A 13648-nucleotide genomic window follows, 5' to 3' on the forward strand; every position below is an offset into this window, starting at 1 on the left:
GTTGCATCATTCTTCACCAATCCTTTCTTCAAGATTTTCAATAGGCTCTGGGATTGATGTCTTCCATATTTTCCTAATTGACTTCATGTAGCGGTACAACCCCCAACTCACCTCTGAGATATGCAAATGTATCCTTAGGTAGAGGTTTAGTAAAAATATCTGCTAGTTCTTCTATAGTGGAAACATGCTCCAGTGATACATCTTTTCTTTGAAATTTCTCTCTTAGGAAATTATACTTCAGCTCTATATGCTTTGTCCTAGCATGAAACACCGGGTTCTTAGAAATATTTATAGCACTTGTGTTATCACAAAAAAATATTACCGGTTATGATATCTTCAGCTTCAAACTGGTGCGAAATCATCTTCCTTTGACAATTTATAGCCCGATGGTTTACAATCTCCCATTCCAAAAGTTTTCAACACTTCTTTCACATACTTTGATTGTGTAATAAAAATATATTCCTTCATCTGTTGGATTTGCAAACCTATGAATTTTTTTTTATCTCACCTACCGATGGCATCTCAAATTCATTCTTCATTTCATTAGCAAAATCATGACACTTATCATAATTACCTCCAAAAATGATATCATCAACAAATACCTCACTTACCAGTATTTTATCTCCTTATGTCTTGAGATATATGTTACTATCTTCGCTGGTTCTTTGAAAACCTATCTTTACTAACTGAGAGTGCAATCTTTCATACCATGCTCTTGGAGCTTGTTTCAGTCCATATAGTGTCTTATGTAGCTTCCACACCATATCCTTTTCTTCAGTTAACGAATAACCATCTGGTTGTTCTATGTAGACTTCTTCTTCCAATATTCCATTTAAGAATGTTGATTTAACATCCTTCTAATATACCTTAAATCTTGTATATGCTTCAAATGCAAGTAGAATCCTTACTCCTTCCAATCTTGCTACTGGTGCAAATGTATCACTATAATCTTCACTTTCCTCTTGTGCATATCCTTTGCATACCAGTTTGGCTTTATTCCTGACCACTGCTCCATCTTCATTCAATTTTTTTTCTGAATACCCACTTTGTGCCTATTACATTCTTGTTTTCCAGTCTGGATACAAATGGTCGTGTATTATTCTTTTCTATTTGAAAAAGTTCTTCTTCCATTTCTTTGATCCAATGTTCATCTGCAAAGGCTTCTTTTTTTGTTCTAGACTCAATGGTGGAGATCATACAAGAGTTTTCTCTTAGCCCTCTTCTAGTTAACACTCTTGCATTCTTGTCTCCAATAATCTGATCGGAGCTGTGATTGAGTCTGACATACCTTGGAATAACATGATCTTGGTTTTCAAGTTATTCTTCTTCTTCACTTTATTCATCTTCTGCTTGACCTTCCTGTTCTGGTTGAACTGGGGCTTCTATGTTCAGTCCTCCAACTTCTAGCTTTATCGGTCCCAGTTCCAAAAACTATGTGTTTAGTTCTTCTTCTTCCTCCTTGCCGGTTTCTTCATATTTTTTAGGAAATTCATCTACTCGGACATTGACACTTTTAATGATCTTCTTAGTCTAGTTGTTGTAGCACTTGGAAGCTTTGCTCTTGGTGGAGTAACCAAGAAATATGCCTTCATCACTTTTGGCATCAAACATTCCAATATAATCACTTCTTTTAATAAAACACCCGCTACCAAAATTTTTGAAGTAACTGGCATTCAGTGATCTGCCATACTAGTATTCATAGGGTGTTTTGTCCTTACCTCTTTTGACCAGTATACGGTTCATTGTATAAATAGATGTGCTGATAGCTTCTCTCCAAAATTTCTTAGCTACACCTCCTTGGATTAACATAGTCCTAGTAGCTTCAACCACTGACCAGTTGTTCCTTTTTGTAATACCATTCCGCTGTGGTCTCCTTGGTACAAATAGCTGCCTCTTGATCCCATTGTTTTCACAATATCTAGTGAATTCCTCTGAAGTTGATAAGTTCTTAAACATTTTAGCTTCCTTCCTTTTTCATTCTCAACCAAGGCTCTGAATGCTTCTGTCTTGTCTTTGAAGAATGTGACCCACATCACCCTTGAGTTGTCACCGGTAAATATCATGAAGTCCCGATCTTCTTGAATACTCCTAGTCTTCATTGGTCCACATAGGTCAATATGAACCAAATCTAGCAAATTTTCAAGTGAAAAAGATTTTCTCTTGAAGGTTGAGGATGTCATTTTCCCTAACTGACATTCCTTGCACAAAGCATTCACCAATTTGTCCAACTATGGTAATCCTCTTATTGATTTTGACTTGCTGACTCTTACATTGTTATCAAAATTCACATGACAAAAGCTTCAATGCCAAAGCCAACAATCTTCTACTTTTGCAATCAAACAATATTGACTTTAGAGTTTAAGTGAAACAGGTTACCTTTGGTTTGTTTCCTAGTTGCGATCAATTCACCTTTGCTTCCAAAGATCTTGCAAACTCCATTCTTGAATTCTAATGGGTAAACTTTGTCATTGAGTTGAGCAACACTCAAAAGAATGTGCTTCAGACCTTCAACCTAGTAGACATCATCTACACTACTCTTACCATTCATGGAAATGGATCCTTTTCCTTTCACCATGTAGGGAGTGTTATTCCCAAATTTGAGAAAACCTCCATCAAATTCTTCCAATGTTAGAAACTTGCTTCGGTCACCAGTCATGTGGTCTGAACAAACATTGTTTATAATCCAGTCATCCGAATTATCCAAGTGAGAGACCACTACCTTCTGATCTGATATGTCTTTTTTGATAGAAACAAAGACAATATCCACATTTGTATTTATCTTGAATTCTTCATTTTTAATACCTTCATCCACTACAATGAGACAATTTCTTTTTCCTTTTTCTTTAAACTTCCTATATTTCTCTCATTTTTTCTCGATATCTCCATTAGGACAGTTAGCAGCAATATGTCCTATCCGATTACATGCAAAACATTTTAGTGGTAATTTACCTCTATACTTACCGGTACCTCTGGGTAACCGCTTGGCCAACAATGCTTCGAGTTCCATCAGGCTATCTTCATCATCTACCTCTCTGCTGGATCTAGATTCATGACTATAACCTACTTCTCTGCTTTTTTCTAACTGATGGGGTTGAGACCGAGGCTTTAAATGCAGATTCTGACCTCTGAAAACTTCCATCAAAACCATTTAATTCGAATGCAGTCAATTTACCAATGTTAGAGTCAAGAGTTACCTTTGTCTTGTCAATAGATTTGAGTTATTGAATAGCTACAAATTTGATAGCGTAGACTAGTAGAAGGGTTCTCAATACCTTGCTAACCATAGTGGCATCATCCAATGTACCTCCAACACTTTTGATTTCTCCAATTATCTCCTTGATTCTCTGACCATAGTGTTGAATGTTTTCTCCTTTAGCCATTCTCATATCATCAAATTTTCCTCTGAGACTCTCTTCCTTGGTATCTTTACATGTTCATCATCACCATAGATTTCTTCCAGCTTCTTCCAAACTTCATGTGCAGTCTCCAATCCATGAACATCAACACATTCTGAATCTGACAAGGTACTAATGATGGCTTCCAATACTTGGTTGTTCTCTTGTTGCTCCTTCTTCTGATCATCCGTCAGAGCTCCACTGGGTAGGTTATACTTAGTGACAACATGATCCCAATATTAACTTCCTAAACTCTTGATGTAAATCTTCATCATATCACTCCATATTCTATAGTTATCTCTATTGAACTTAAGATCTTATCTCTTCATCATTTCCTCTTGGATCTTTTCCTCAAGCTATTAGGCTTATACTCAAGAGGACCTGGAATGCTCTGATACCAATTGATAATATGATAAAACTATAAAGATTTGGTCAACTACTGAGAGGGGGGGGGGTGATTCAGTAATTGGAAAATTAACTAAATTTTCACCAAACTTATTTTCAACTCACAAAGTTTACCAGTTTAGTCACTTTAACAAATTTGCAGCTGCTTTGTTAAACCTTACCGATTGACCTAATATTTCAATGATATAATGCAACAGATCTGAATCATAAATACAATTTGACAAAAACCTTAAACCACTTCACTAATACTAGTAATAAAATATTTCAGATCATTTCCAATCATTTAAATGTATCTATGTAGACTTACCAATCATTCATATCAATCATACCAAAAACACATCCATAAAATCATTCACCACTTGACACAATGATTTTTCAAGTGGAAACCCAAATGGGAAAAACTACGGTGGGGATGAATACCAACAAGTATTCTTTGAACTCTTTTGAAGTTCGCCCTATTAGGATCCAAGCTTGGTTAGAAGCTTATACAAGAATATTCTGTTAGGAATAGATTTGGTTAAGGACCACCCAGTTAAGGGATTGACTACAAATACCCTGTTAAAGGTAATACCCTATTAAAGGTAACCTTAGTGGAGGATTTAAAATCCAAGCTAATGGATCACTTGGTTAGAGGATTTCAACAACAAGCTTGTTAGAGCTTACCTTGTGAGGGGATTTTAAAAATGCTGTAATGGTTAGAGAACAACAGGTTCTTTGACCGATCTAGAAATAACACTTCCTTACTGAATCAGATCCTTTACCGCTCCTATCTGCCTTCACATCATTTTCTAGACACACCTCCTAGTTTGACAACAATCACTTTCACACTCTATCAAATTGCCAACAACTCATTCAATCAATCCATTGACCTTATAAGCAAATAAATTAGGTCGGTAACACAACACAAACACTAGACTTCTCATAGAGATTACAAACACATCGGTTCAATCTTGATCGTTAGATTACATTGCAATCAACTTTACAATCTTCTAGACATCTACAACTGCTCCTGGATCATCACACTTTGAATTTTGTAACACATCTTGTGTTTGTCACTTCATACTATGCATTTGATCATTCCCAAGATAAACGATTATCTTTTACATGCCAAAACCATCTAGAAACTCATCATGTGTAAAATGTTTTCATGGCATCTTCACCACCGATCATCATCCAATCATAAACCATCACAATCGATCTCCAAGCTCTATCGTTTAGGGTTTTTCTTCTCAACTGGTTAGGATTACTAGTTGATCTTCACTGCTTCATTACCGATTGCTTTTACTACTTCATTACTAGTTGCAATTGACATCAATGACAACACTTCCTACTATACTTCAATGCAATCTTCATGCAATGCCAACAATGTTGGCCTTCTGCTACAATCTTGAGAAGTGCACATCACAACATATCTAGATGGAACCAGATCTTCGAAACATGTGCAATAATCATATCCGGATAGGACCAGACTCATAAACAACTTCCAATAACATAAAAGTACTAGACCTCAAAATTGCGCAAAACATGATAAAGCATTTTTTTTTGAATCAGATCACATACAAACATGATGAATAGAAACACTAACCATGACATCGATGATAACAATGAAATAGGCCAACAATCTCCTCCTTTGTCATTGATGGCAATATAAGTTATATAGAGTAATTTTGTTGAAATACTAATTAGGAAATAAAGTGTCATTAGTCTTTGCATGAAATGAAAGAGAGTAATTAACTGCTAGAATTACTCCTACTACTCCGCCTAACAAGAACAATTACTAATTTCCAAAGGACTGTTTGAGGTTTTTGGCATGAGAAGTCTAAGAGTCCTTGTGCAAGTCCCAATGAGAGATTTCTTCTTTCAGAAACTCTATCCAAGCTAGAAGGGATGCATGATTTTTCTCTACTTCAGGAATGGAACCAAGATCAGAGTAAGATAACTCCAAAGCACAAGAAAGAGACCTACTGATAAAGGCGATTCTTTCATTGCTAAGGTTTATTAGCTTGCCTAACGACATGATGATATTGTCTCTTTGCTGGTGCAACTCATAGTATTTGTCATGTAGTTCCTTAATCTTTGATCTTCCAGAGTCAAATATATCTTTGGAAAGTTTGAAATTTGCTTGTGCCTACCGGATCTTGTCTTCAATGACATCCATCTCATTTTTTATGCTTTGAGTTGCATTTGGCCACTGCAGACTAAACACAAACAATACATCTTCGTTCACCAAATAGGACTAACCTTAAGAGATAAGCTAGGAAATATGTTGATCAGCTGATTCACATTTGGACTTGATTGCCTACAAGAGCCTTTCTCTTTCATTATCTAATTCCTTCTCATACTTTTTCCTTATAGTATCAGTTTGACTATCCAAAGATATGATCAGTATTTTGCACCTTTCCACACTCAAAATATCCAGATCTAACTGACATTCAAGTAAGGCAGCATGGAGTGCTATCAGGAGATCTTCAACAACTTTATTTCTTTTATGAAAAATTTGCCTTGTAGAATGCTTCACCAAACTCAAGCTTCTACAACAGATCCACATTACAGAAATCAACTAATTGCATGGAAGATGTGATCGGTGGGAGTATCAAAGAAGTAGAGAATATTTTCTTCCATACATCTTCTGAGGAGATAGGATTGGTTCCAATGATGGATACCTGAACATTAGATTCCTTGGGTGAAACATCTGCCTTTTCTTTAGATGGAATATTACATTCAATGTTATCCTTATCGGAAACTTGGTTAACAGACCAACCTTCAACTTCTTTGCCCTTGCCGGATCTAGGATTGTCTAGAGGGATATTAGAGGTTTCAAGAAATTCATTTCTATCCATAGCATTATCCACATGAATTTCCATGGTAGACACATCATTCACCTCCATCAGGTTATTAACCAGACTGCCTGAGGGATGATCTTTGTCGTCAAAGATAGTAATATGCACATCTTCAAATACTTTGGTGGTAGTACCGAAATCAATGGAGAGAAGACTATGGTTCTTGGCACTATACACAACTGTATCCATGAACTGAAACTTCTCTTTGGCATTGGGTACACCAAGAATGAGATCATCTAAGTTATTTTTGGTCGTTAACTTTGTTTACATAGTTCCAATAGGGTGGCCTTGTTTTTCGAAGAGAGAGAGGAGCCAACTACATCAAATATATGATCTTTTATACCTTGTTCCTCTTCTCTAGAAATTTACCTTATCCTCACTAGTTCTTTGTATAATTCATTTGGAATTATGTTCCTATATTCCTCAATTGAAGCTTCAAATTTTACACAATACATAATAAAACCTTTAATTATGTCATTTTGATCCTCAAGATTGGCATTAGAAAACTAATTACCTACCTCCCTTAGACTCCTTTCTTGAGCGAGGGATTCACACAAACTTTCTGCATCGAAAGGTTGCTTGACCTTCTTTCCTTTAGACTTCCGGACATGTATTTGGTACTCCATATATTCTTCACCTTCTTCCTCGGATTCCAGGACAACAAATTTCCTTTTGATTTCAACCTTCTTCTTTGGAGAGCTTGATGAGGGAAGCTTTTCTCGAGTAGCCTTAGATGTTCCGAATGCACCAAGTCTTTCGGATCGCCCGACCTTGGAGATTTCTTCCTCAATTTGATTGGCCTTGTCTAGGAATTCTTGAATGACCTTTTTCACTCTCTTTTCACCACCCTTCTTGGTGAGCTCCATCTAGACTTATAAGGATTTTTCATCAGGAGTCCCAAAATGCTCTTGGGATTCATCTACCGAACCCTCCAAGAGAACTTTAGTTGCACATCAAGAATATCAGACAAAACTTCATATCCAAAAGGAGGGATCTTGATTTTTCTGGGTACGACAACTTCCATGTAGCATTTGTCAGTTGTAATTATGAATGTGATAACATTTTTGCACTTTTCAACAATCTCCTTTGGTATTCTATGTAGTTCTCGGAGACAACTTAGAGTGGGGGGGGGTGAATCAGTTGTCAAATAAATTCAAACCAAAAACTTATTAACCAACTTAATGCTTAATACCGGTAAATAAGTTAAGTATGCCAGTAGACAATGTTAACAGAAAATTGTTGTACTGGTAAGAATTAATGCATGAAACATAAGCACAAAGTCATCCACAACACATGACACCAATATTTGTACGTGGAAACCCTGTAAGGGGAAAAACCACGATGGGAAACCTTACCCACAATCAGATGATACTACTGCAGATAGTAAGTGTATAAAGAGGGGTCTGCACATGCAGAAAGGCCAACAGCCTAGAGCTCACTGCTCAATCACAAATGGGAGTCACACTGACTACAGCTGGATGGTTAAATCCAATGAGAATGTACTGCACAAAATAGCATCTTCATATGTTGGATTCAGTACTGGTGTAATGCTGATATGCTTCTACAAAAACCTAACTTCACCTTCAAATGATGTCTTCGTGTATATCCCTGCTTGATCTCACATATACCCTTCCTTAAATCTTTTTCGCATTCCACACTTGATCTTACAAATAAGATCTTACATTTATACCATACCCTAAGACCAATTTTAGTAGGTCGGCTCTACAAGATATTACAATAAAAACATTTTACAAACAATACAATATCCGATGCAATAACCGATTGAACATGTTGGCTTAATGCATTTACAACAATAATAAATCATCTCCATAGCGTGCCATGCTGATCTGGAAAAGATAAATCTGCCGGTGTAACCCTAGATAACTTGGACCTATTTGCCGGTAAAAGCGAATATGCAAATAAGAATATACCAATGATTATTACTTCAAAATAAAGTGTCCACATGATGTCTTCGACATTACCAAGTGTCTTCCATGTCAATGCAGGTACCGGTGAACATTATATCCTGCCGGTTAACCATATACCGGTAACTGTTTGCCGGTGAATGTTGCTGGATCTCCAAAGTAGGTGTATTTAGCAGGTGTTGAAATCAATGACAAAACCATACCAAAATACCAACAATCTATCTTGATTTTGCATGTCCATTTGAAAAAGGACAAAGAATGCCGCAAAATATTCTTCTTTATCCTTATCATTAATAAATCCTTTGAGCCTATCTGTAATCTAATGAGCTATTGATCTGTCTTGAGACCACAAAACCCTACTGCGACCGGGTAATGCTTCCATGAAATAGATCAAGATGCATATGGATAGTGTACTGAATTTGAATGAGTGCTTATTTTCCCTACACTGAACAAGATTTTCCAAAAACTGATGTTGTGGGATTTTATAGAGGTCAAAATCTTTGTTTAATTCTGCCACCCCATAGGCCATATGCATAGTGGTAGCAAAAATGGATTTTTCTCTATTTGTAAAATAAATTTTATTTTCAACCATTAGAGAAAGATACTTAACTATCAGATTTATGACATTGTCAATTTCTAGCGAACACTTGTCAAATGTGGCACCAGTTAATTCTATGACAACCTTATTTTTGGCCGACTTTGGTCTAAGAACCTCACCAGAGTCACTCAGACCCATGATAGCCTTCATTAGTTCCTTGGTTATCATATGGGTTTGATCCAACCAGAGAAACCTATCATGAAACCTTCTCATTTCCAATTTGACCCATTTCTCATTGTGACAGAAATTTGGAAAGTTATTCCATGTGTTCAAGTTCTTTTGGACAAGGTGGGCAAATTTTGATTTGACCCTACCTTGCTGATCAATTATCTGTTTGGCCCAGATATCTAGAATTTTTCCGCAATGAATGAATTCTTCATGCCTAACACAAATGTAACCCCTGACATCTTCTACCAAAACAACTCCAATTGGAATTTTAAAAAATGCTCCGCTGGGATCTATTTGAATTGCCACATAGGATACCTTTGTGAATACTAGCCAAAGCTTGACAACAACATCAACAACTATGGGGGCAACCATGATTACTAATTATGTAGATTGTTTTCTTGAATCTTGTCAGAGAAGCCCTGAGATCACTTGATCGCCTTAATCACCTTTACAAATCTTGAGTTCTTTTAATTCACGATGAAATGTTGTGCCATTGTCCTTATATTCTTTTCATCAAGGGTTTCACATTAAATGTGCATGAGTTGTCTTCCATATTATAGAATTTATCAACAACATGTTGGATCCTGCGATAAGTTATGATAATGACTACTAGATCACTTCATAGCCTCAAACCACTTTGGCTTGGGATATAATTATGATCTTTTAATTGCCCCCTCTTGGCCAAAGCCACACGATACTCAATTTCCAGATGAAGCTCCTTCACCGTAGTGGGATGCTGGCATTTCTACGGTTTCCTTCTTCCTCCATATTTTCTTCATTTCAACTTTGACATCCTCCACATTGACTTTCTTTAGCTATCTAATTTGATCTTAAACTTTATTGCTTCTGCACTTCCTTTCTATGTGACCGGGTTTGTTGTAACTATGACATTTGGTATTTATCGGATTTTGTCTTGACTTGCACTAGTTAGCGTTGAGTCCAATGATATTGCATGCATAAAATCTACCTCTAAAATAGTTATATCTATTTTGATTTACAACTGAATTCCTACATTGATTATCTTTACACTCATAGTTGTTGCATGTGTAACATCTACCGGGGAATGAATTAAAAGATTGATTCAAACTTTTCTTGCATTCTACTGCCTTGTGTCCTATTTTATTACATTTGTAGCAAGAACCATGGAAAGCGGTATTTTTCATACTTACCTACTGCTTGATTGGAGACTTACCTTTTTCCTCCTTGGGGATTGTCACTTTTATCAGGGAGGGTTCTTTTGCACTGGTCTTCACTTCCTTCTTAGCTTCCAGATCATCCTTAGTATTAGTGTTAGTGTTGGGCATGCCAAATTTAGTATTGTATTGTTGATCCTTGGTTTTCTCAAGATCTTCTTTGTGGAGTGTTACTTCTTGTTTTAGCTTCTCACATTCTTCAAAGTTGCACTTCACCATTTGGTTTAGATATTCTTTAGTATTTTCATTGTCTTCATCTTTGATCCTCAATAACGAGATAGTGTTATTCGCTTTCTTGATCTCGTCATTGACTACTTTGCGTCTAATCTTAAACTTTCGGATCTGCTCTCTTATCTTTTTGATCCATTCATTTTCTAATCGAACATTCTCCTTCAGGTCTTTGTTTTCAGCTTCCATTGCTTCAAGTTCTTCAAGAGAATTTCTAGAGTCGTTGTTTAAATCCATAAGTTCAACTTTTCGGATCTTCTTTGAATGGTTAGACTCTTCTAAAGGACTTGGCTTTGATACCAATTGTTGAATAACCAAAATACTGAGAGGGGAGGGGTGAATCAATATTCCCTTGAACTTATTTAAACTTCTTATTAACTAATACCATAACATAATTCAAAGTGCAGTAAAAAATAGAGGCATAACACATAACACCAGATTTGTACATGGAAAACCTAATATGGGAAAAACCATAGAGAGATGATACTCTCAAGAATAGTGTAGTATGCAATTGGTTACACAATACAAAGGGGTGACTCACTGTTGGTTTGGACTTGCTATCCAAGATACAAAGATGGATTATAGCCAATATTTACAGAGTATTCAAAAATTGAACTGTTATAAGTGCATCTAACATATGCATAAATACTGTTCATCTAAAGTGCACAAATCCACTTGTAAAATGTAAGCATAATTATTTCACATATAGTACATAAAAAATAGTTGTCTTTCAACAACCACACTTTAAGAAAATGATGTCTATGTTGATATATATCCACACCATTTGATTGTCAAGTTAGCTCAGTCAAAGTGGATGAGACTAGACTTAACGACACACTACCAATCGAGGTGGCTACATGCGGTGTTGGCCTTCAGGTACAATATTGAGAAGTGTGCATCACATCATATCCATATGAGATTGGATCTTTGAAACATGTGCAATAATCATATTTGAATAGGAACAGACTCATAAGAAACTTTCGGTAACAAAAAAATACCAAACCTCAAAACTGTGCAAAACATGATAAAGAAAAATTTTCTGAATTGAATCACATTCACACATGCTGAATACAAATACTAACCATGACATCAATGACAAATAGGCCAAAGGTTGTGTATTTTCTCTTTGTTTACCTTTGTCTTTTTTTTTCTTTGTCTTGTTTTTGTGTCCTTGCATGTGATTGCATGAAATAGGATCCTAATATTAGGGGATTGGTTCCTCAAAATTAGTGATATCTCATTTCTTTCAATCTCACTCCTAGTTACTCCCCTCTCTCTTCCTCATCTTTCTACTTTATCATGAGTATTTTTATAGCCTCATACTCCTGTTAAAGTGGGGGCTAAATATAACATCATAATTTGTAATCTTGTACAATTCACACCTCATATTTCTACTTCTACTTTACCGTGTCCTATATTTATTCCCCCTAGGCCTATTTTACTCTCTTTTTACTCAAAAAATGATGTCACCTGATTGCATAGCTAAGTGGACCCCATTATGAGGTTATTCCTCCTTATTTGTTGGTATTTTTGTCCTATTTTTGGAGGACAGGGGCATTGGGGTACCCTTGTCTAGACTAGGGTGCCCCCACCATCCTAGTCCTCCTTGAACACGACTTGTTTCAAATATAGACAGGCATTTCCCCTCCTTGATGAATTTTGTTCCCCATGGCTCCACTTGATTGTTGGAGGTCCTCTGAATCGATAATTTAGCTAAGGAAACTTATATAAGGACATCCTATCAATTTATTTTATCACCCATAATATACCGTAGCATTCACACATCCACATCAAGCAACATCAAGTAATCTTAGACATTCAAGGAAACATTTCATTCTACCATATCCTTCAAGCATCATGGAGCAAAGTCCCATAAATAATCATGCACACATGTATGTTTAATTAGGTCATTCATGTGTTTGTCATGTTATTGCATTCAACATTTGTAATCAGATCTAAAGAACATTGCATCATCAATCTTCTATCAACCGTTGCAAATCTGATGTATATCTTCTAGCATTTACTTCAGTATTTACATTTCCCATTTCAATTCAATCTAAGGTTAATTCCTAAATTAAATTTTGACCCAAGGAAAAACCCTAGCCACAACCCTTTCCTCTCATTCTGTGTGCAGAAAATTGATTTATGTGCTATGATTGAGGATTTTGATACAATATACGATGATAAATAGGTTCAACTTTTGTAAGAATGAAAAGTAGAGGACTAGGTAGCTTCCATTGCCCTGGTCCCAATAATTTAGCATAATCTTCTGACAGTGAATCATGTGTGTCTTCCTGATTCAAAAAACATCCTACTTGTCTACTTGGAAGTTACAAGACCAGGTCGCCCTACCCTCCTGGTCCAGATGATTCAACCCGATTTTTCAGCTAAAAGTCATGATCTACTTTATCTTCTTAGATCTCTGTTTGTGGCTCTATGTGAAGTTTGGAATATTCTGTTATTACTATTTTGATTCAATATTTATTTTTTTACCCTAGCACTTGTACAAATTTAAATCCAATTTCAAGTCAACTCTAAGAGGAATAGGAGTACCATTTTAATTTGCATTCAACCTCTTAGAGAGTGGGATCAATTAGATCCATCGTTTCTCCTTAATTTTAGTGTGGATCTTCGTGGTCTTATCAATCTTCTAGGTGGTAAAGCCCTAATTTCCAACACCAAGAAATGGCAAAACAATTCACTTCTAAAATGAATGTGAGGAGGAAAGGAAGAAGAAGATACCCTCCAATTCATGTTCAAATTAATCCTCTCAAAATGATGGTGAAGCCTTTGTCATATCCTTGGCAATGCATGCATCAAAAGGCGTGGTTAATATATTTGGGTGCATTTTTTCACATGACCTCACATCAAGGTTGGTTTTCAAAGTATGAAGAAT

The sequence above is a fragment of the Cryptomeria japonica genome, chromosome 2 (genome assembly GCF_030272615.1).
Source record: "Cryptomeria japonica chromosome 2, Sugi_1.0, whole genome shotgun sequence".
NCBI classification, from domain to species: Eukaryota; Viridiplantae; Streptophyta; class Pinopsida; order Cupressales; family Cupressaceae; genus Cryptomeria; species Cryptomeria japonica.